This window comes from Sapajus apella, unplaced genomic scaffold (assembly GCF_009761245.1).
Source record: "Sapajus apella isolate SASKATOON/1434 unplaced genomic scaffold, GSC_monkey_1.0 scaffold128, whole genome shotgun sequence".
Lineage (NCBI taxonomy): Eukaryota > Metazoa > Chordata > Mammalia > Primates > Cebidae > Sapajus > Sapajus apella.
In genome coordinates this window covers 4,239,903-4,265,366 of record NW_022437068.1, presented here as the reverse complement: position 1 = coordinate 4,265,366, position 25,464 = coordinate 4,239,903, and the positions used below count along the sequence as shown (strand labels likewise).

Genomic DNA, 25,464 nt, shown 5'->3' with positions numbered 1-25,464 from the left:
GTTTAATGAAAGAATAATATTCTAACAATATGTTAGCTAAACACATGCACACTTGGCTAAAGAAGCAATGTTTAAGCAGGCTAAGAAAGGCCAGGTATGGTGGCTCACTCCTGTAATCCCAGCACTCTGAGAGGCTGAGGCAGGAGGATAGCTTGAGGTCAAGAGTTTGAGACCAGCCTTGGCAACACAGTGAGACACCCATCTCTACAAAAAAAAAAAAAGGAAAAAAAAAAAATAGCCAGGTGTTGTGGCACACACCTGCAGTCCCAACTACTTGGGAGGCTGTGGTGTGAGGATCTCTTGAGCCCAGGAGTTCATGCTGCAGTAAACTATGACTATGCCACTGCACTCCAGCCTGGGCAACAGAGGCAAGACTCTCTTTAAAAAAAAAAAGGCGGGCCGGGCGCGGTGGCTCACGCCTGTAATCCTAGCACTTTGGGAGGCCAAGGTGGGTGGATCACCTGAAGTCAGAAGTTCAAGACCAGCCTGGCCATCATGGTGAAACCCCATCTTTAAAAAAAAAAAAAGGCAGGCCGTGTGCGGTGGCTCAAGCCTGTAATCCCAGCACTTTGGGAGGCCGAGGCGGGTGGATCACGAGGTCAAGAGATCAAGACCATCCTGGTCAACATGGTGAAACCCCGTCTCTACTAAAAAAAAATACAAAAAATTAGCTGGGCATGGCGGCACGTGCCTGTAATCCCAGCTACTCAGGAGGCTGAGGCAGGAGAATTGCTTGAACCCAGGAGGCGGAGGTTGTGGTGAGCCGAGATCGCGCCATTGCACTCCAGCCTGGGAAACAAGAGCGAAACTCCGTCTCAAAAAAAAAAAAGGCGAAGAGAATCAGGGATTATGAATATTTAAATACGTTTCAAAAGTTTGCTTTTAAGACAGCAAGTGAAAAACAGGTTAGCTTCTGTTATACCCTAAGTAAGAGTCTCATGACTCAAGACACTAAGGAGAAGAGCAGCTGTCTACAAGCTCTCTGCTTTCCCCACATACCTCTGCTACAATACAGAACAGCAAGTTATTTGGCACATCTTGTAGCCTGGCAGTGATTTTGCTCAAAGCTGGGAACACATTGGAAGCCTGTCTACCTTCTGGGGGGACTCCTGGAACTGCAGGAAAAGCAAAGTCTACATGGAGTAAAGCCAAAAGATTTGCTCTTATCTGTAGACCTTAAGTAATATACTTTGGCCAGAGTAGAAAGGGGAGTTTTACTCATTCTATACCGTCTGCTGGCTCTAATATGATTTGTTGGGGAAAAAAGTAGGGAATTTGTTTTTGTGATCTTACAAATTACCCAAAAATCTGCTGGGTCACCAGGGTTGAGGCTGTGGATCTCGTGCAGGGACTATGAGGCAGATAAGCAAGTGATCACCATGTTCGCTTGGTATCTACTGGCACAAATGAAAACTATCAATTCTGCTGACTCATCTGCATCTGCAACTGGTAGGACATGTCTGTATCCCCTATGGAGCCTGCCAGAATGCTACACTGTAGAGTCATTCAGGATAGTGAAAACCGTGGCAATAATGTTATCACACAATTGTTTAATACTTTAGTTAACTTAACCCTTTATGTTAGTCGTACAATGTTAGGCAAAAACAAGTCTAGGCCGTTGAATCACTGTGATGAAACTTCTCCTTTAAAACAATGAAGGTTGGACTAGTAATGACAAATAATTCTTTTCAAGTATGAGCACCCTCTCTAACTTTTAATTATAAAAATTTCAAATATACCGAAAAAAAAAAAACAACAGAAAAGATGTTACAATAAACAGCCATATACCTACCACCTATATTCAACAACTGTTAACCTTTTGCTGTATTTGCTTCACCTTCAGACATACACACTCCTAAACCACTTAAATTACATATGATCTTCCACACTGCTATGGTCTGCATGTCTCCCCAAAATTTGTATGTTGGAACCCAATACCCAATGGGATAGTGTTAAAAGGTGGGGCTTTTGGAAAGTGATTAAGTCATAAGGGCTTCACCCTCATGAATGAGATTGCTGCCTTATAAAAGAGGCTTGAGTGGGGCTGGGCGCAGTGGCTCACGTCTGTAATCCCAGCACTTTGGGAGGCCGAGGTGGGTGGATCACCTGAGGTCAGGAGTTTGAGACCCGCCTGGCCAACATGTCGAAACCCCATCACTACTAAAAAAATACAAAAATTAGCCAGGCATGGTGGCACACACCTATAATACCAGCTACTCGGGAGGCTGAAATAGGAGAACTGCTTAAACCCAGGAAACAAAGTTTGTAGTGAGCGGAGATCGTGCCACTGCACTCCGGCCTGGGCAACAGAGCAAGACTCTGTTTCCAAAAAAAAAAAAGAGGTTTGAGGGAATTCTCTTGCCCCTTTCACCACGTGAGGATGCAGCAAGAAGGCAACACCTATGAGAAATAGCCCTTCACCAGACACCAAATCTGCTGGCACCTTGAACTTGAACTTCCCAGTTTCCAGAACTGTGAGAAATAAATTTCTGTTGTTTTTAAACTACCCAGTCTAGGGCATTTTGTTATAATAGCCCTATAAACTAAGACACACACACCAAAACGCTTCAGCACGTATCTCTAAAATTTAAAGCCACTCTTCGAAATAACTACAGTATCATTCTCACACCTGCTAAATTTACCATAATTCTTTGATATCATCTAATATTCAGTGATATTAAAAAGTTGAACACTTAAAATAGTTCTAGTGTAACTAAGATCTAAGCCCACAAACTAGAAGCCATTGATCTATGAATTATATGTGTTAGGGAAGGAAAAATACACATAAACTCCACAACTGTACTTCTTTCTGAAAAGAAAGAGAGCTTCGCCAGGTACAGTGGCTCACGCCTGTGATACCAGCACTTTGGGAGTCTGAGGCAGGTGGATCACCTGAGGTCAGGAATTCAAGACCAGCTTGGCCGACTTGGTGAAACCCCATCTCTATTAAAAACACAAAAATTATCCAGGTGTGGTGGTGGGCACCTGTAATCCCAGCTACTCAGGAGGCTAAGGCAGGAGAATTGCTTGAACTAAGGCAGCAGAGGTTGCAGTGAGCTGAGGTTGTGCTACTGCACTCCAGCCTGGGTAAGAGAGTGAGATTCTGCCAATCAATCAATCAATAAAATAAAATATAAATAAATAAATAAAGAAAATAAAGAAAAAAGAGCTTTCAATTTTCACATTTGGCTCTTCAGTTCTAACACTGTATGTTTGAAAAGGCAATCTCTGCTCAAGCACTACATTAATTAGGAAGCAGTATTCTTGGAATAGATCTTCATGTATTATACAATTCTGTTGCAGTACCAGTTACTAATCCATAATCCACTTTATTTCCAAACAAGAATTTAAAATGACTTGTAAAATTTATTTGTTTCTTAAAAATTCAATAAAAACTATAATTAAAGAATAAAACATATAATGTAGAACAAGGAAGCAGACAATTGAACTAGAAACATGAACTAAGGCTAGCTACTGCAACAAAACAATTTTGAGTTTTCTGGCAACCAAAGCAAAAATGGAGATATGATGGTTTCATTGTAATTTTTTTCATTAGCTATTAAAAAAAGTGTTTAAGAATAGAATTTATCTCCACTTAACTGGAGAAGAAATTTATACATGGACTTTTATATAAGAACTACTAATAATTAATTTTTTTTTTTTTTTTTTTAAGACAGAGTCTTGCTCTTTCACCCAGCCTGGAATGTAATGGTGCAATCTCAGCTCCCAGCAACCTCTGTCACCTGGGCAAGTGATCCTCCCACCTCAGCCTCCTTACTAGCTGGGACTACAGTCATGAGTCACCATACCCAGCTAATTTTTGTATTTTTTGAAGAGATGGGGTTTTGCCATGTTGCCCAGACAGACTTCAAACTCTTGGGCTCAAGAGATACCCCCACCTTGGGCACCCAAAGTGCTGCGATTAAAGGCATGAACCACCATGCCTGGCCTAACTAAAATCTTTAAGAATTGTTTTTTTAAAAGATAAGAAGACATCCTTCATAGATAAGTCTTACTTTGAGACAGAATCTCACTCTGTCGCTCTGGCTGGAATGCAATGGCACGATCTGGGCTCACTGCAGCCTCCACCTCTGGATTCAAGAGATCCTCATGCCTCAGCCTCCTGACTAGCGGGGATTACAGGCATGTGCCATCACAGCTGGCTAATTTTTCTGTTTTTAGTAGAGATGAGGTTTCACCATGTTGGCCAGGCTGGTCTTGAACTCTTGACCTCAAGTGATCTATTCTCCTCAGCCTCCCCAAGTGCTGAGATTATAGACATGAGCCACTGCATCTGGCCCACAGATGATTCTTATAATCATCTATAACAATAACCAAGGGCTTATTACAAAATCATAGTTCAGTGAGTTTCTACGTGAGCTGAAGGAACACAGTTTAAGTCTGCAGCTTTCTGGTAACCTGACTTGATACTGGAAGAGGGACAGTCTAGGCAACAGATAGGGAGGAGGTCCCTTAGCATATTTCCAAATATTAGGTATCTAATCTCGGTTTTTATCAAAAGTTGGTTGGCACACAAGATTGAACTCAATAGGAAGCAGTCTGGTAATTAGCATATAATCTCCATATAAAACCGCCTAAAAAATTTTGTCCCCACTATTAGTTTCCTTTTACACCTAACAAATTCAATGCCCTGTTGCATAAGTTAATAGAAGAAGGAAATATTGTGAAAATCTGGGGAGTCCAATTTCAGATTCCCTGATCTTAAATAAATACTACATAGAAAAAGGGTAAACAAGTTTTAAGAATCTTACTTTTGGTTCCCTCTTTTACTATTTCTTATCATTTATTAAGCACACATGCACGTACATGCAAGGTTAGCATACAGCATTAGTTTTCTCTCGAATAATGTTTCTCAACTCAATTGTCCTTTCTTCTGAATCTTAGTCCTGACATTTCAGAGAAACAGAACAGTGTAAATGAGAACAGCTCAGGTCTTTGCGATATCTTAAGACTTCCTAGTCTCCAAGTGTTTCAGTCTGCCTTGCATGAAGCCTGGGCCCAATATATACTAGTTATCTTTCCTGTTCCATACTTCCATCTCAGATGTATTCTACTAGCTACCAATCACTACGAATTTCTATGCAGAAATTGCAAGTTTGCTAATCAGAGTTAGAGTTCAAAGTTCTTTGCTTCCCCTGTGCCAGCTGACGACATCTCCATACCTCAGCTCTGTTCAAGAGAAGAATGTCCACTGCTTGATAACTTAGTAGCCCAAGTAAAGCTTGAGCTTTGTATTCATCATTAAAAAGGCAATGGGATAGGATAAATCAAGGAATAAAAATTGTTCTGCTCTTTTTCTGTACTTTTCTTTCTGGTATGACTTTCAGGCATATATTCTCAAATAATGTTTCCCAGCTCATGGGAGTTCTCAACTCAACCACCAGAAGGGTAAGAAGTATGCAAAGGGCTAGGATCAGAGCTATGAAATACTGAAGGGATGCTTAGTTCCATAACAATGGGAAAGTAACCACAGGCCCTTTATTGGTGGGGTGAGAAGGGTCTTCAAAGAGCAAAAATACGAGAATTCTAAGAAGGGATTTCCTCATAATTCAAACAAAGTCTACCCATCTCTATAAGCTGTAGTTTATTTTGGCCTCTTGTACTTACATCTGCTCCCAATTGTGACTTCATTATCTCACTCGTCTTCTGTCTTTTCTTTGACTCCTGAACAAAAATTTCAGATTCTAGCACACACACATGGAAACTATTATTTGACTGTGCTTTACAACATCTAGTTCTGGTACTTATAAGTTAGTCAGACAGCATACACCTTTAACCTTATTAACATATGGCACTCTTCCACTTCACCTATGATATCACCAATCTCAGGACTCATTGCCCCTTTGGAATTATATCTTAAGCTTTCATGTCTAATATGTCTAACAATTTTAGTCTCATTGCTAGTATCCTATTCCCTTTCCATACTCATCCACCAGGATCTATTATCTTTCAAGCAAAAATCATGGTGATATAAAGAAATCAGGAAGAACTGGATTAGAATCACTGCTCTGTTGACCATAACAGTATAACTTTCATAATCACCAAATACTAGTTTCTTCATCATCAGAACCAGGATACAGCATCCCTTACATAATTGTTTTGTGTAAAGACACATGTACTATCAGCTGCTACTAGTAGTACTGCACTGAATAATTTCCAAATTTCAAATATAATAATCCCTTCTACGTCTATGGCTCTTTATAAAAGTTTCCAATTATCTCCATTTTACAAAAGAGAAGATTGAGGCTTGCAAAAGTCCTGCGTATGTTAGAACCTCAGTAAAGGTAAGATACCATTCAGAAGGCCATGATTTATTCAAGGTCACATACCTAATCCAGATTATGATTAGAACTAAGGACTTCTGACATTTCACTAACAATCTTTCTACTACTTTGCCACTGAGTTAACTGTCTCTAATTCTGTGCTGCTATGTTTATTTGGGGAAAAAAAAATTATAAGTTACATTTCTTATGCTCAATCTCTGCTTTAACTGCTTTTCTTTGGGCTTTAGCTTATAAATTTAGGACAGCTCTCACATACTTGAACTTCTCTCCATTTCTCCACACACTTCTTTTTTTTTTTTTTTGGGATGGAGTTTCGCTCTTGTTACCCAGGCTGGAGTGCAATGGCGCGATCTCGGGTCACCGCAACCTCCGCCTCCCGGGTTCAGGCAATTCTCCTGCCCCAGCCTCCTGAGTCGCTGGGATTACAGGCATGCGCCACCATGCCCAGCTAATTTTTTGTATTTTTAGTAGAGACGGGGTTTCACCATTTTGACCAGGATGGTCTCGATCTCTTGACCTTGTGATCCACCCGCCTCGGCCTCCCAAAGTGCGGGGATTACAGGCTTGAGCCACCGCACCCAGCCTTCCATACACTTATTATAATCACTGAAGATTCTACAACTTATTTCAACAGAAAAGGTTGAGATCGCGAGTTATTTTCTTTTTTTTTTTTTTTTTTTTTTTTGAGACGGAGTCTTGCTCTGTCACCCAGGCTGCAGTGCAGTGTCATGACATCGGCTCACTGCAACCTCCGCCTCCTGGGTTCAACAAATTCTCCTGTTTCAGCCTCCTGAGTAGCTGGGACTACAGGTACATGCCACCATGCCAGGCTAATTTTTTAATTTTTACTAGATATGGGATTTCACCATGTTGGTCAGGCCGGCCTCAAACTCCTGACCTCAAGATCCTACCCACCTCAGCCTCCCAAAGAGCTGAGATTACAGGCGTGAGCCACCACGCCCAGCTACGAGTTATTTCTTTACAGACTTCTACCACTACAACTTCACTCTCTAATTCCATATTTTAACTCTTACTTATATACACCACAGGCAAATGCCTCTCTGATCCAAATATCTTATCTTAACCTCACACACTTCACATAATTTGCCTAGAAGCCAGACTGGAATGCTGTATTTTCTGCTATTTACATTTCTCCTTTAAAGACAATGCTTAAGAATCACTTCCTCTGTCAAGATAACTCATAGGGAAAAGATGAATAGTCTTGATCTTTTGGATGAAAGACCTAAATCTAAAACTCTCATAAGAAAACATGGGTATAAATCTTTGTGATCTTAAATTAGTCAATGAATCTGTTTGTTTTTTTCCTGGTCCTTGATTTAGGATAGGCAATGGTTTCTTAGATATGACACCAAAAACATAAACAACAAAAGAAAAAATAAAATAGACATGATCAAAATTAAAAACTGTTATGCTTCAAAGGACACCATTAACAAAGTGAAAAGATAAACCACAGAATGAGGAAATCATCTTGCAAATCATATAACTGATAAGGAATTTGTACAAAGAATATATAAAAAATTATAACTCAATATTAAAAAGAAATCCAATTAAAAAAACGACAGAGGACCTTAACAGACATTTCTTCCAAGGAGATATACAAATGGCCAATAAGCACATAAAAAGATGCTTGGCTTCATCATTAACCATCAAGGAAACGTAAATAAAAATGTGATACTTCACACCCACTGGGATGGCTATAAAAACAGACAATAATAAGAATTGGTAAGAATGTTCAGAAATTGGAACCCTCATATATTGCTAGTGGGAAAATGGTACACAGCACCTTTGGAAAACGGTTTGGCAATTCCCTAGATGATTAATCTACTCCTACATGTATATACCCAGGAGAAATGAATACATATGTTTCTACAGATATTCACAGCAGCACTATTCATACTGTCCAAAAAGTAGAAATAACATAAAGTCCATCAACTGATAAATGAATAAATAAAATGTGATCTATCCACATAAGGAATATTATTTTGCAATAAGGAAAGAAATATATTACAACATGGATAAACCTTGAAAACAATGTGCTAAATAAAAGTAGCCGGATCCAAAGGACCATGTATTACATGTTTCTGGAAAAAAGCAATTCCCAAAGGGCAATATATTATATGATTCCCTTAATACAAGATGTCCACAACAAGCAAGTCTATAGGGATAGAATATAGATTAGTGGTTGCCTAGGGCTGGGGGAGAATGAGGAGATTGGGATAATGAGGAGATTGGGCAGTTATGGCTAACAGGTACAGGGGTTCCTTTTGGGATAATAAAAATGTTCTAAAATTGTAGTAATGGTTGCACAACTCTGTGAATCTACTAACAGCCACGGACTGTATACTTTTAATAGGTGAAGCATATGGTATAAGAATTATATTTTTAAAAGCTGTTTTAAAAAAGTCACTCCTCCATGAAATAGTCCCATAGACAAGTCTCACTTTGTTTCCTTATCTTTGAAGCTTCTTATGAAAAAAATCTCGGTTGAACCAAGTCTCTAAGGAAGATTTGCTTGTAATCTGTACATCTGAACTTAATGATCAGCTGAGAATTCTACAGGGACTGGGATAAGGAAGGAATTAAACATTCCATAAAAGACTATTTTTGTAGAAAAGTGTCATCTTTACTCCAGCATATCTCCTATGGTAAATCTGTGGAATTAAGTAGCTACTCCTCTATATGTTTATGTGGTGTATTTAGAGCAAAAAATTAAATCATTAAGTGACAAAATAGAGTTGTAGTAACATTATACAAATGGCACCATGGAATATGCATGACTGGTATCAGAATTAGAAATACTGATAAAATTTTTATATTACAATGAACCATTGATTCTTTTGGATAAAAAAAGGTCTCTTCATTCTAAACAATTTATGAATTCTTTGACTTACTAAAAGGCTACCATAGCTGGAAAATAAGCTAACCTATCTGCAAAATGCCCATTCCTGCTAAAGAAAAAAATCTTGACTCAGAACTTCAAAAATAAAATTAACTGAAGTCACAAACTGCTTGCTATTTATTAACCCATTTTCCAATCAAGCTTTTTAAAATAACTTCACCGTTTCATAAAATGTAATTTCTCTGCATTCTGGTAGGTTTCATTCACCAAGTGCACTTGCTTTTTAAAAAAACAAGCACAGTCATAATAGTATCTAATGAAGCTGTCCACAGTGAAAAGCCTCCTTAATTTCAGTGACATGTAGGAGTATGATTTTAAAAGACTTTCTTTGAAATTATTTAAGTTTCTGGATTAATTCTGACTCATATTGTGTTCCATGTACCAAGTTAGATACAAAATAGATGCTTACATTGCTGCTAAGATACGTGAACGTTACAATTTCACCTTTTAATACTGGTACCAAGTAGGTGTCTAGAGGTCAAGGAGCTCTGGTAGTAATTTCAAGGGAGAACATAGGAACGTGGCAAAAAGATTGGCTGTTGTAGTTTTTAGAAACATCAAGTACTTTTAAGTTAATACAACCCATTTAACTTCACCATTTTCTTTTTCCTTTTCTAATTTTATTTTTAATATAAATAGGGTCTCTCTATGTTGCCCAGGCTGGTCTCGAACTCCTGGGCTCAAGCAGTCCTCCCAGCTCAGCCTCCCAAAGCACTGGGAATACAGGAGTGAGCCACTGCACCCAGTCTCTTTATTATTTTTTAAGAGATGAGGTCTGGCTATAATGCCCAGGCTGGTCTCAAACTCCTACGCTCAAGTGATCCTCCCACCTCAGCCTCTCAAGTAGCTGGAACTATAGGCACACACCACTGTGCCCAGTATAACATCACCACTTTCTAAAGAAAATAATAGCATGCATACACACATATATATCACCTTCCTTATCATCACCAAGGTTTCCAATCATCCATATTTAATACAAAATGTTAGTATATTATATACAAAGAGTTTCACATATATTTGATATAATCCTCAGAACAGCTCCAAGAGGCAGTTATTATAATTACTACCACCCCTTAACTCAAAGAGGAAGCTGAAAGGATCAGAAACTTACTCAAGGTAACAAAGCTGAGAGGTAATAAAGGAATCAGCTACCATTGCTGGAGGCACCGCTGTCTACTAGGAAGATTCTTTCATTTAGGAGTACAAAAACAAAGAGAAAAAAATTTCCTTACAATTTTAAAACATGCAGTCACACTTTTTGAAACTCATTCTTCTCTTGTATGATGAGATTAGAAAACGTTTTGTTGTCATATCCTAAACCAACTGTATACCTTCTCTTGCGAGCATATAGAATAACACCAATAGCTTCTCAGCCATAGCACTAAACTGAGCACTTCACTCCATAGCTCAGCCTCTGCCAAGAATAGCTTTGCATTTCTCTAAGCCTACTTGTTTCCACAAGAATCCTCCCCTTCAGAGCAAATGCCCTGATGGTTGTGATTGTAGCCTCTAGGGCTTCTTACCAGACATTCTGGATCCTAAGGATTTTAGCTACTCTTTCTCCATTTCAGCCGCACAGAGCAAGTCCTTCCCAAAGTGGGGAGAGAGAAGCCTTTAAAAAGACACAGCTGAATTTCTTCTCATTTAAAAAAAGCAAGATGGGGCCAGCCATCGTGGTTCACACCTGTAATCCCAGCACTTTGGGAGGCTGAGGCGGGTGGATCACCTGAGGTCAGGAGTTCAAGACCAGCCAGGCCAACATGGTAAAACCCATTTCTACTAATAATACAAAAAATTTTGCGGGGCATGGTGGCACCTGACTATATAATCCCAGCTACTTGGGAGGCTGAGGAAGGAGAATCGCTTGAGCCTGGGAGGCGGAGGTTGAAGTGAGCCAAGATAGCACCACCACACTCCAGCCTGGGCAACAGAGCAAGACTCCATCTCAAAAAAATATAAATAAATAAAAAGCAAGATGGGGCTGGGAATGGTAGCTCACGCCTGTAATCCCAGCACTTTGGGAGGCCAGATCACCTGAGGTCAAGAGTTCAAGACCAGCCTGGCCAACATGGTGAAACCCCATCTCTACAAAAATTATCTGGGCATGGTGGTGCAAACCTGTAATCCCAGCTATTCGGGGGGCTGAGACAGGCAAATTAGTTGAACCCAGGAGGCAGAAGCTGCAGTGAGCCAAGATCATGCCATTCCATTCCAGCCTGGGTGAGTCAGACTCTGTCTTTAAAAAAAAAAAAAAAAAAAAAAAAAAAAGCAAGATGGAGTCTGTCTTTGTTGCCCTGGCTGCCTCAAACACTTGGCCTTAAGTGATCCTTCTGCCTCAGCCTCCCAAAGTGCTGGGATTACAGACGTGAGCCACCTGCACCCAGCCCTTAACCTCTTTCCCTTTTGCCTTTTTTTTTTTTTTTTTTAAATCCCTGCAAGGAGGGAGGAAAAAAATAACTAAGTACACTCAGAGAAAATTTAATAAATATGCATGTAGCTTTAAAAACTGGTTTAATTTTTTTTTAACTATGCAGACTGATGACTATCGTGTAATATAAAGTATTACAAACCATGGTTCTAAATTTGATTCTGCAAGTAAATTTGGTGATAATGAGCCAAGTCACATTTACACTCTGCCTCACTTGTCCATTTGAATAATAGGTGTTTTTCCCTAAGGGTATTGGGCAGTTTAAGGAAATAAAGCATTGCTAGCATTCTTAAAAGAGTAAATGGACCAGTATAAGAAATATCTAAAATAAATGCATACTCAATAGTTTAAAATTCTCTATACCTAATTCCCCTATATTCTTTTCAAGGTCAGGGGTAAGGGTTTGTTGTGTTCATTATTACATCACCAGCACCCTGTGCAATGCCCAGAACATAGGTGACACTCTGCTGGAGATGAGTGTGGAGGAGCAGAAAGAACACCTACTACCTTACTTGGCCTCTTGCTAGTTTTGTAACCTTGGGCAACCTTTTTAATCCCAATCTCAGTTTCCTCATCAGTACAACAGGATAATAATTACTTTGTATTATTGTCAGGAGAATAAATCATTGTTATGAGAATGTATCAATGGATAACAGTACTTTTTTTCTAGGCATATAAAAGGTATTCAACAAAATGTTAATTCTTCATATATCTGAAGACTGATTTAAAACCTAGATTTAATTAGGCAACACATGCTCCATTAATGTAAGCTGCAGAATGATTTCTAAAAATAAACTCAGAGTCCCCTCAGTTACATATATATAAATAAAATGGTTCAACATTTTTTTGCATCATAAACCCCTTGGAGAATTTAATGAAAACTATGCATTCTTTCTCCAGAAAAAAAAAAAAAAATTCACACACATGCAACTTTACATATAATCCTAGGAAATCCATGGACCCAAAGTTAAATTCTCTTATGTAACTTTTTGCTTTAGTTACCAGGAAGCTCAGTGCCAAAACCGTAATTTGACTTTATCAGGTAGACCCTGGTAGCCTAGACTATGTTCTGATGTTCTCCATGGCTTTTCTTTAAAAGCTTGTCTTATGGGCTTAAAACAGCTTCTATGTATAACAGGCCTATTCAGATTTAAATTTAGACTTCAAAATATTCAATTTATATAGTTGAAAATTTAGAAGCCAAAGTTTTTCCTTAAGCTTTTAGGATTATCTTATAAATCATATGGTTCTTTTCAAAGCTCAGCAAACTCTGGCAACACTTCAGGAGTATATACATAATATTTGGCTCCATTTATAAACTTAACATACTTTCATTTTAAGCTATATTATTTCAAAATTATTTTAAAATATTTTCAATATTTAAATTACTGATTTTATCCTCACTGCATTTATTTTTATCAATCCCCCTCCTTCCATATGTAACCAATCTTCTATATCTGCAGCTACCACCACTTCCCTGGTGTAGATGTCATCCTCATCCCACCTGGGCTCTGAAACTCCACACTAGGCAACATCAATGCACCATGGATGTCCTTCTCACCCAACATGAATCTGACTCCTTATCATCAGGCTGTACAGCTACACAGACCCATTCCTTCTCCCCATAACCCCTGGGCTTGATGTGTCACCTGTCCGTATCCACTCTTTCCCACTCACGTCCTGCAGTGGCAGGAACATACTTTTCTCCTATAGTAATAACTAGGAAAGAACCCTGTAGAATACAATACAGGAAAGTCCTTGGAAATATCTATGAAGAGAACTTGAAGAAAAATGAACTTTAAACCATTTTCACACAAGATAAGACTTAGAAATATATTATTATTGAATAACTAGGAAAACATGGATTTGATTAAATCCATGCTGATTAGCACTCTTAGCTGAGCAAGTAGGTTGTGTTACATATACCTGAAGAAATTTTAACCATATTATCTACAGAGACCCAATATTCTGTGGCAAATCCAGAGCCAGATTCCACACATCCTGTGTCTCACAACTGTATTGAAATAAATAGCTATGCCATTATGCCACTTCTCTGGTATCCTGCCATTCAGTTCTTGCCTGCTACATATGGGTAAATGGATGAGATGTGGGGTTTTTGGTTGTTGTTAAGTGCCAACTAAGAAGCGAATTAACTTTTAGGTACAACTTCATAAAATGTTTTATAAGTTATTATAGCAGCTACTATGTACCCAAGAGCTGTACTAGGTGCTACTTAATTTGAATTTCGGGCTGGGTACGGTGGCTTACATCTGTAATCCCAGCACTTTGGAAGGTTGAGGCAGATGGATCTTTTAAGGCCAGGAGTTGGAGATCAGCCTGGCCAATGTGGCAAAACCCCATCTCTACTAAAACTACAAAAATTAGTTGGGCGTGGTGGTGTACACCTGCAATCCCAGCTATTCAGGAGGCTAAGTGTTTGAACCCAGGAGACTGAGGCACAAGAATCCTTTGAAGCCAGGAGGTGGAGGTTGCAGTGAGCTGAGGCTGCATCACTGCACTCCAGCCTAAGTGACAGAGTGAGACTCCACCAAAAAAAAAAAAAGAATTTCCACAACAATCCAATGAGTTCCTTGTTAATAAGGAAACAAATACTTGACAAAAGTTACCGACTCACCACCACACACACACACACAAAAATTATCCTACTTGTTCAAAATATACTAGAGTAAGGAATCCAGGTAAAAATCAAGCAAATCCCCAAATCTTGACAACACTGTACATGAATAAAAGATCTATGGAATAAGATTCTCAAACACCAATTATGAATAATTTAAGCTCTGATGTCATATGAAAAACTCCCAAAGAACCAGTCCACTACTTATAGCTAGTGATATTAATAAGAATAAATTACTGTAGTCCTGTATACATATTAAACTTATAAAATCCTTCCTGCCAAATATTCACAGAGAAAACAAAATGGAAAGAAAAGATATGGGGTTCTGAGCAGCTTACAATAGGTATGAGATGTTTAATTTTGTTTTGATCTCTTAAAAAATAAGCCAGGTATCTTCACTTGTTTCAGAGAATTAAAAACAAAAATGTTTTAATATGAAAAGTGAACTAATTTGTTTTTGATCTCAGGTCAAAAAGAATTTAGGTTAATTCTGAATTTGATTTGCTAAGACTAAGTTATAACTATCATTATATAAGTTTGATTCTAGACTGATAAAACAGAATAATATGGAAAAGGGAATATTTAATATGTAGCACAAACCACATTTTTCTTTATACATAACAAAATACTTTTTTGTGAGGCAAATCAATGTTCCAGAAACACACAAATTCAGAAATCTAAATGTGGGGAATGGACTGAATCCTGTTGAGACTTCTCTCAGCTTTCCAATATGGTGATCTATGATTCAACTATCCTGAGTACCTGCAGGGTTCCTGTTTTAAATCTTGCAGTAGATGTCTAAACGGCAAGTTCCTCTCTGTTAATTACACCTTCAGTAGAACAAATGTACTGCATTATAATGAAATTATATGCATATGATGCATTATTATGCATTTTTAAGAAAATACAATTTGTTCCAAATGATAGTTTCACTCACCTATAATAGATAGTATTTCTTGAATAAGTCATAATTAACATAAAGGATTTGTTTCGCTTGGGTAAAAGAATGTTTCAAAATCTTGTCTTAATTGATTGATTGATTGATTGAGACGAAGTTTTGCTCTTGTTGCCCAGGCTGTAGTGCAGGGGCTCAATCTTGGCTCACTACAACCTCTGCCTCCCAGGTTCAAGTGATTCTCCTGCCTCAGCCTCCTGAGTAGTTGGGATTACAGTCTTCTGCCATCACGCCCAGCTAATTTTTTGTATTTTTAGTAGAGATGGGGTTTCACCATGATGGCCAGGCTGGTCTCGAACTCCTGACTTCAGGTGATCCACCTGCCTTGGCCTCCCAAAGTGATGGAATTACAGGCATGAGCCACTGTGCCCAGCCTTAAAATCTTTAAAAATATTCATATCCTTTGAATCAGAGTCCACTTTTTAGAGGCTCTCCTATGGAAATAGATCTAAATATTTTCAATTTTACATAAGAATTAAGAAAAAAAGCCTGGCACAGTGGCTCACACCTTTAATCCCAGCACTTTGGGAGGCTGAGGGCGGATCGCTTGAGCCCAAGAGTTTAAGACCAGCATGGTAAAACTCCACCTATACAAAAAAATACAAAAATGAGCCAGACATAGTGGCACATGCCTATAGAATCAGCTACTCAGGAAGCTTAGGTGAGAGGATCACTTGCACCCAGGAGGTGAGCTGAGATCATGCCACTGTACTCCAGCCTGGGTAACAGAGTGAGACCCTGTCCCAAAAAACAAAACACAACAAAAATTAGGAAAAAAAAAAAAAAAAGACAAAACCCCAGGCTGGGTACAGTGACTCACATCTATAATCCCAACACTTTGAGTGGCTGAGGCAGGAAGATCACTTGAGGCCAGGAATTCAAAACCAGCCTGGGCAACACAATAAGACCTTATTGCTAAAAAAAATTTTTTTTTAAATTAGCACAGCATGGGGGCAAGTTCCTGTAGTCCTGGCTACTTGGGAGGCTGAGGAATGATATCTTGAGCCAAGGAGTTCGAGACTGCAGTGAGCCATGATTGTACCACTGCACTCCAGCCTGACAGAGCAAGACCCTGTCTCTTCAAACAAACTACCAACCCTAAACACTATAATATCTTTTTTTTCCAAGGTGGAGTATTGCTCTGTCGCTCAGAGCAACCTCCACTTGCTCTCGGCTCACTGCAACCTCCACTCACAGGTTCAAGTAATTCTCCTGCCTCAGCTTTCTCGTTATAGGCACATGCCACGCCCCCACCCCCCTACCCCCACCCCCACCCCCTGCTCATTTTCATATTTTTAGGAGAGTCAGGGCTTCACTATGTTGGCCAGGCTGGTCTCGAACTCCTGACCTCGTGATCCACTCACCTCGGCCTTCCAAAGTGCTGGGACTACAGGCGTGAGTCATGGCACCCAGCCCACTATAATACCTTTTCTATCTTCAGCATTCATACTGAATTATCTGTAGGACTTCATACTGCCTATCTTCTATTTACTGTTAGAATGGTGAGGCCTCAGAACCCCTTATTCCTGGAACCTAATTGCTTTAAATGTATGGGAGGGGTTAGAAAATATTTAACTTAGGCATGACCTAAAAGTTTGCACTAACCTAGACAGAAGTGAATGCTTATACTATGAAAGGACCACCTTAATCCTGACCTCCCAACGCAGCAATCCTCTATTTCCCAGCTGTCAGCAATAAACTTAGGACAGTTCTCTAGGTAGCATTCTGGAAGTAGAAATAATGGCATCAGCAGAATGCTTTTCCTCACTCTCTGAGTGAGGAAGCAGTGACCTTATCTCTTCCCTTTATGGATCTAGGTTAAACCTATCATTCATGATATTAATATCTATATATTCACTAGAACAGAATTTTTGATGATTGATTATATATGTCCCTGCAGAGTATTAAAAAAAAAAAAAAAAAACAAAATCCAAACAGTCATTCATCACATCACCAGAATCACAATCAGAGCTATACTCTCCCTGGGAGGTCATTCTTTAAAGCTTCTATTCCGGATTAAATATATCCCAATTCCCCAGCCACTTGAAAATCATTAATGAATGATCAAAAGGTATATTAAAGAAGCTAATTTAATACACTAAAACAGTAAGCACCAAATGTCTAAATGAGAAAAGAAATCAGTCTGAAAGAATAAGCCACCCATATTAGTCAGTTCTCACACTGCTATAGACACACCTGAGACTCAGTAATTTATGAAGAAAAAAGGTTTAATTGACTCACAGTTCTGCAGGCTGTACAGGAAGCATGGCTGGGAAGGCCTTAGAAAACTTATAATCATGGTGGAAGGCAAAAGGGAAGCAGTCACATCTTCACATGGCCAGCAGAAGAGAGAGCGAGGGAAAGAGAGAAGGGGGAGGTGCTACACACTTTTAAATAAGCAGGTCTCATGGGAACCCTATTATAACAGAGAACAGCAAAGGGGAAGTCTGCTCCCAAGATTCAATCACCTCCCACCAGGCCTTTCCTTCAACTCTGGGAATGTGACATGAGATTTAGGTGGGGACACAGAGCCAAACCACATCAGCATCTAAAACACACATATAAAATAAGTAGCCAAATAGTATGTCTGAAAAGAGAATCATTTCACATTTTTGTCAAATGTTTACCTAAAAATGTACAATTTTCCAAATGACTCAGATTTTTATCTAAAGTCCTAACTTTATATATGTCCAATCTTCCAAATTATGAAGTGTGGAAAAAGAATGAATTTTAGGAAGGCAGTAATAAAGAATAAGCTTTCCAAAGCAGATGTTTTTCATGCTCCACATCATAATATTCTGCAAGTTAATTACGTATTGCTTTTCCTTTTAAAAAGCAATACATAAATCCAAAAGGTCTTAGCATATCAAATTTAGTAATATATAAAAGGGATAACATATCACAACTAAGTGGGATTCATCCCAGAAATGCTAGACTAGTTCAACATATGAAAATCAGTGTGTTTTACCATATCAAAAGGCTAAATAATTTTTTTTAACCAGATGTTATACCAATAGATGCAGAAAAAGTTTTTACTAAAATGAAACATTCATTCATGATTAACAACTCTCAAACTAAGAATAGAAGGAAACTTCCTTAAACTAATGAAGGGTACATATGAAAAACATGTAGCTAACATCACATTTAATGGTGAGAGAACGAATGCTTTCCCTTAAGATCTGGAACAAAGTAAGGATATATTTTCTCACAAGTCCTATTTAACAACATGAAGTACTAGCCAGTGCAATAAAGCCAGAAAAATAAATAAAAGGCATACCCACTGCAAACAAAGAAATAAAACTTTCTATTCTTAAGGAATGTAACTGTCTAGAAAATCATAAGACTCTACCAAAAAAAAAAAAAAAAACCAAACAACAACAACAAAAAAATCCCAAATCCCCAAAACAAAGACTCACTAACAAAAAAACACAACCTTCTTGAACTAAAAATAAGTTGGTTTAGTAAGGTCACAGGATACAACATCAATATACAAAAGTCAATTTTATTGCTATGTACCAGCAATGAGCAACTGAAATCCCAAATTAAAAAGCAATACCATTTATCAATCTCTCCTACTAAAGGACCGCTTAGGTATAAACATGATAAAATATGTGCAGGATCTGTATGTGCAAAACTAGAAAACACTGATAAAAGAAACCAAAGGAGAGTCAAATATATGGAAAGAGACACCATGTCATTTACTGGAAGACTCAATATTGTTAAGATTCAATTCAATTTGATCAACACAATCACAATCAAAATGCTAGCCAGGTCTTTTTACAGATACATAGAGCTTATTCTAAAATTTATATGAAAAGACAAGTAATTAGAATAGCCAAACCATTCTGGAAAAGAATAACAAAATTAGAGGATTCATATTACCTGACTTTAAGACTTACTACAACAATCAATACACGGTAGTACTGGAGGAAGGATACAGTCCATTGATCAATGGAATACAATGGAGAATCTTAAAAAAGACCTTCACAAATACAGCCAACTACATTTTTACAAAGGTGCAAAGGTAATTCAATGGAGAAAAGATAAGTCTTTTAGGCAAATGGTGATGTAAAATTTGCATGTCAATATGTATCCCCACCAAAAAGAATAAGATGTAAAGATATTTACATATTATACCTTATACAAAAAAAAAAAAAATTCAAAATGGCCCATAGACCTAAACATTAAATGCAACATTATAAAAAACTTTCAAAAGGTAGAAAAAAGGCTGGGCACGGTGGCTCACGCCTGTAATCCCAGCACTTTGGGAGGCTGAGGTGGGGGGATCATCTGAGGTCAGGAGTTCAAGACCAGCCTGGCCAACATGTTGAAATCCAATCTCTACTAAAAACAAACAAAAAAACCGGGGTGGGTGTGGTGGTACATCCCTGTAGTCTCAGCTGCTTGGGAGGCTGAGGCACTAGAATCCCTTGAACCCAGGAGGTGAAGGTTGCAGTAAACCAAGATCACACTACTGCACTTCAGCCTAGGTGACAGAGTGAGACTCAAAAACAATTAAAAAAAAAAAAAGAAATCATAACAATCAAAATCACATGACTCCATTCATTTGTCCAAACCCACAACTTTACATCACAAAGAGTAAACTTTGATGTATGTGAACTTAAAAAAAAAAAAAAAAAAAAATCAATAATGCAATCAGGATCTCTGAATGAGACAAAGATTGTGAAAAATGAATCTACCTTTTTTACAAGTACCTGATACAACATTGGAAAATGGTGTTTTGACTGGAAACTGTAACACTAAAAACAAAAGGAACTGTACATAAACACTGTATGCTAGTTGGTAAATCTGTTTCTCAATTCTGAAACTGCTTTACATGTATAATATGGATAAACAATAAGTAAATGGATGATGGGTGGTGGATCAGATGTCTTACTGTTGGTGAGGGAACTTACAAAGAAGCAAAAAGAAAAGGCAACAATGATCTTTGTGGTACTGGATTATAGTTGGAGACATCTAACAGGTATCTAATGAAATCCATGCTTAGGCTAATAATTAATCGTACAGGTGGATACAGAATTATAGATGTGCGTATACATGAGTTAACATACCTACATATATACATTTTCTAACTCTGTAAGCTAAAAGAAGCAATGACACTCCGGTAGCAATCTTGGTTGCTAAATCTAGAACCCAAATCTTGGTTGCTAAATCCAATAAAAGGAACCAAGGCTCCTTGGAGAAAAAGCTGATCGTAGGGCTGGGGCAGGGAAAATATAAAGATGAGTCTGGAGTACTTTTATCTTGGTATCATAAAGTTAGTTTCCAAATTATTTCCTTTTATGTCCCCCCACATGAACAGATTTGTGTGGGCTTTTGTATAAGTTCTTTTTGAATTGTGGTTAGAATTTACCATCTTAACCGTTTCTAAACATATAGTTCAGTAGTATCAAGTATATTAACATTGCTGTGTAAACAGTGTTCCAGAATTTTCTCATCTTACAAAACTGAAACTCTATACCCAATAAACAACTCCCCATTTCCCTCTCTTCCCAGCCCCTGGCAACCACCATTCTACTTCATTTTTCTATGAATTTGACTGCTCATACAAGTGGAATTATACAGTATCTTTTTGTGATTGGCTATTTTATTTAGTATAATGTCCTCAAGGTCATCTATATTGTAGTATGTGTCAAAACTTCCTTCCTTTTTAAGGCTGAGTAATAGTCTACTGTACGCACAGATCACATTTTGTTTATCCATTCATCTACCAGTAGACAGCTATTGTGATTAATGCTAGCGTGAACATGGAAGGTTTGTGGGTTTTAAGTGGTTAAATAAACAAACCACTAGATATCTCAATGTAAGCCCCACTATTCTTCCATAACTGCCTCCAAACTCCAAGTGACTTTACATATCAACCACTACTTTAATTCTTACACTTGTGTAATTTATGATCTTTTTTTTTTTTTTTTTTTTTTTGAGACAGTGTCTTGCTCTATTGAGCAGGCTGGAGTGCAGTGGAGAAATCTCAGTTCATTCCAACCTCTGCCTCCCAGGTTCAAGTGATTCTCCTGCCTCTGCCTCCCAAGCAGCTTGGACTACAGGCATGTGCCACCACACTTGGCTAATTTCTGTGTTTTTAGTAGAGACAGAGTTTCACCACATTAACCAGTCTGGTCTCAAACTCCTGACCTCAGGTGATCCACCTACCTTGGTCTCCCAAAATACTAGGATTACACGCATGAGCCACCATGACTGGCCTATGACCATTTTTGAGAGTTAGTTCTTCTTATTTTATTTTTATTTTTAAGAGACAGGGTCTCGCTATGTTGCCCAGGCTGGACTCAAACTCCTGGCCTCAAGTGATCCTCCTGTCTCAGCCTCCCAAAGTGCTAGGACTACAGGCATGAGCCACTATAGCCAACCCCAAAATTTTTTTTCAATGAACAGATAGATTTTTAATTTTTTAGAATAGTTTTAGGTTTTTTTTTGAGGCAGCGTCTTGTTCTTTGCTCAGGCTTCATTGCAGTGGCATAATCACAGTTCACTGCAGCCTCAAGCTTCTGGGTTCAAGCTATCCTCCCACCTCAGCCCCCCGAGCAGAAGCAACCACCATACCCAGCTAATTTTTGTATTTTTTGTAGAAAAGGGGTTTTGCCATGTTGCCCAAGCTGGTCTTGAACACCTGGGCTCAAGCAATCCACCCACTTCAGCCTCCCAAAGTGCTAGAATTACAAGCATGAGCCACCGCACCTGGCCCACATTATTATTTACTAATTCATGCTTTAGAGTTCATTCTTTGTGTTGTACAGTTCTATGGGTTTTGATGCATGCACATACATCCATGTATCAGACAGAATACTTCCACTGCCCTAAAAATCCCCTGTGCTTCACCTGTTGATCCCTCCTCCTCCTCCCTGCTAAACCGTGTAAATGCCAAATTTTACCCCCCATACATAAGGTCTCAATCTGTTGCCTAGGCTTGAGTGTACTGATGCAATCAGCTCACTGCAGCCTCAACCTTCTGGGCTCAATTTAGTTTTAAAATTAGTATACTTTCCCAACGATCTCTGCAGATGTTACAATTTCTTATCTTTTTGGGTCATCCCTAATGTACCTTGAGGAGTTCAGAGATAAAATCTCTGTGCTTCCTATTTCCCAATGAATTTCATTAATTTATTCTTAAGTTAACAAGAGACTCCAAGAACAGGAATGGAAATGGGAAGAGTACTAGTAGAGCTGGACGCAGTGGTTCACACCTGTAATCTCAACTCTTTGAGGGGCTGAGGCAGGCAGATCACCTGAGGTCAGGAGTTCGAGAGCAGCCTCAACAACATGGTGAAACCCCACATCTACTAAAAATACAAAAATTAGCCAGGCCTGGTGGTGCAATCCCAGCTACTTGGGTGGCTGAGGCAGGAGAATCTCTTGAACCCGGGAGGTGGAGGTTGCAGTGAGGGGACACGCCAACAAACAGGGTAAGGCTCCGTCTTAACAAAAAAAAAAAAAAAAAAAAAAAAAAAAGTACTAGTAGAATGAAATTAGATTTTTTTCTTTCTTTCAGACAGGGTATTGCTCTGTCATCCAGGCTAAAGTACAGTGGTGTGATCTTGGCTCACTGCAGCCTCTGTCACTTGGGGCTCAATAGATCATCCCACTTCACCATCCAGAGTAGCTGGGACTACAGGTATGCACCACTACACTTGGGTAGTTTGTTACAATTTTTGTAGAGACAGAGTTTCACTATGTTGCCTAGGCTGGTCTTAAACTCCTGGGCTCAATCAATCTGTCCGCCTCAGCTTCCCAAGGTGCTGGAAGTACAGGTGTGAGCCATTGTGCCTGACCATATATAGACAAATGTTTTTATATGACTACCCCAGCCTCATCAACTAATACATTCAGGGATTTAATGATACTACCTGAGAACTCTGTACTTGACTGTCAGCTAATGCATTTTTGTTGGTTATTTTCTCTTCTCATCTCACTTTTTCTCTGACAAAAAATATTTATGCTTCTATGGTGGCTCATGCCTGTAATCCCAGCACTTTGGGAGGTCAAGGTGGGAGAACTGCTTGAGGCCAGGAGTTCAAGATCAGCCTGAACAACATAGTGAAACGCCATCTCTTCAAAAAAAGTTACTTGGGCATGGTGGCGTACACCTATGGTCCCAGCTACTCAGAGTCTGAGGTGGGAAGATCTGGGTGTGGGAATTAGAGGTTGCTGTGAGTCGTGATCATACCACTGCTTTCCACCCTAGGTGACAGAAAAAGGCTATCTGTGTAAAAAAAAAAAAAAAATTCTAAATACTAAGAAATATAAAAAAATGTTTTGTTAAAGAGCATGATGTCCATCTCCTGAGTGGTTTCAAGTGCTCAAACTGAAACACTCAGAAACATGTTTACAAAAATACCATTATATAGCCAGGTGTGGGGCTCAGGCCTAGTAATTATAGTACTTTGGGAAGCCAAGGGGGATGGATCACTTGAGCTCAGGAGTTTGAGACCAGTCTGGACAACATGGTAAAACTTCGTCTCTACTAAAAAATAAAAAAAATTAGCCAGGTGTGGTGGAGTGTGCCTGCAGTCCCAACTACTTGGGAGATTGAGGCAGGAGAATCACTTGAACCCAGGAGGTAGAGGCTGCAGTGAGCTGAGATCACACCATTACACTCCAGCCTGGGTGACAGAATAAGATCCTGTCTCAAAAACAAAAACAAAAACAAACAAAACAAAAACCATTAAACTCATCCTGATTATTTAATAATATTTAATAAATTATATTCAGAACTTAATAAAAGCCAGATTCTGTGGTAGGTACTAGTTACAGATTTAATTTACTGTTCATAACCATCCCTGGAAGTCTCCCATTTTAGCTACGGCTACCTCTAAGCAAGGAGAATCACTTGAACCCAGAAGCAGAGGTTATAGTGAGCCAACATCATGCCACTGCACTCCAGCCTGGGCAATAGAGTGAGACTCTGTCTCAAAAAAATAAGCCAGGCGCAGTGGCTCCGCCTATAATCCCAGCATTTTGGGAGGCCAAGGCGGGCAGATCAACTGAGGTCAAGAGTTCAAGACCAGACTGACCAACATGGAGAAACCCTGTCTCTACTAAAAATACAAAATTAGCCAGGTGTGGTGGCAGGCGCCTATAATCCCAGTTACTTGGTAGGCTGAGGCAGGAGAATTACTTGAAGCTGGGAGGCAAAGGTTGCAGTAAGCCAAGGTTGTGCCATTGCACTTCAACAATGCCTGGGCAACAAGAGTGAAACTCCGTTTCAATACATATATAAAAAATAAAATTAAAATAAAAAATAAAATAAAATAAAATAAAATACCAGTCTTAGTTATTACTTAATATTACCCAGTCTACTTACTAAGAAAAAAAGTTTAAAAAAATGTTTTAAAGATGGTTTACAGAAAAACACAAAAATAAGACCATTAAAACAAGGGTAAGAAAATACATACTATGTAATATGAAGTAGAAAACTAACTCATAAACTTAAGACTATAGATATTACAGTACTTACTGAAATTGGATCTAAAGTTTAAACCAAAATCTTCCTGGTAGAGAAAATTAAAAGTGAAATATGATGAGCTACTTATCCCATCTTGCAAATTAAAAAATTAATTCTTTCAAAACTGGAATGATTTTCTTTCTTTTGTAATGTTTAGTCTCTCCACTGTTTTGCCATACCTAGAAGGATAGCATCATTATTCAGCCTCTTCTGCTGATCAGTGGAAAGCAAGAAGACTTAATGATTTACTAGGCCTCAAGATAAAAATTACAGAACATGCTTGCAATCTTTAGACTTTAAACAGGACACTCTGCCACAGTAAATTAAATGGAAACCAAAGTTTCCCTTTAGCCATTCATTGATAGTCCATACAAGGCCGTAACAGTTTCTCCACTGCTATCACATTGGTTAAGTGCTTCCCTTCAGTTTGGTGAGGATAACAATGATAGAACTTCTCAATTCCTAATAATAATGGCAATACATTAGACGCTACAGGGAAAGAAGGCTGATGCAGTTCCTGTCAAGCAGAACTGTAATCAATACGGTGGGTGTGAAAATTTTATTTAAATGAAATTAAAGCATTCATCAACACCTGGGCAAAGAAAATCACCCTTTTCAGATGTTCCCAACTGTCAAACCACCTCATTGGTTTGTTCTATTTTAGGTAAAAGCCAAAATGGTTAAGCTGCATCCTATAATATTGTATTTTATACACACACACATACACACACACACAC

The 25,464-nt window shown here is 38.6% G+C and overlaps 1 protein-coding gene and 2 long non-coding RNA genes across 13 annotated transcripts in view; all 3 read right to left on the bottom strand.

Moving 5' to 3' along the window:
- TMCC1 (transmembrane and coiled-coil domain family 1) overlaps positions 1-25,464 on the bottom strand; it is a 255,819-nt gene that overhangs the window by 100,034 nt on the left and 130,321 nt on the right. The window lies entirely within an intron of this gene.
- On the bottom strand, positions 6,458-7,044 carry LOC116539430. Its single transcript, XR_004264041.1, has 2 exons — positions 6,898-7,044; positions 6,458-6,591 (listed from the first exon to the last, which is right to left on the bottom strand). It is a non-coding gene; the product is annotated as an uncharacterized LOC116539430 (long non-coding RNA).
- Positions 10,777-19,533, bottom strand: LOC116539433. Its single transcript, XR_004264044.1, has 3 exons — positions 18,803-19,533; positions 16,665-16,681; positions 10,777-10,788 (listed from the first exon to the last, which is right to left on the bottom strand). It is a non-coding gene; the product is annotated as an uncharacterized LOC116539433 (long non-coding RNA).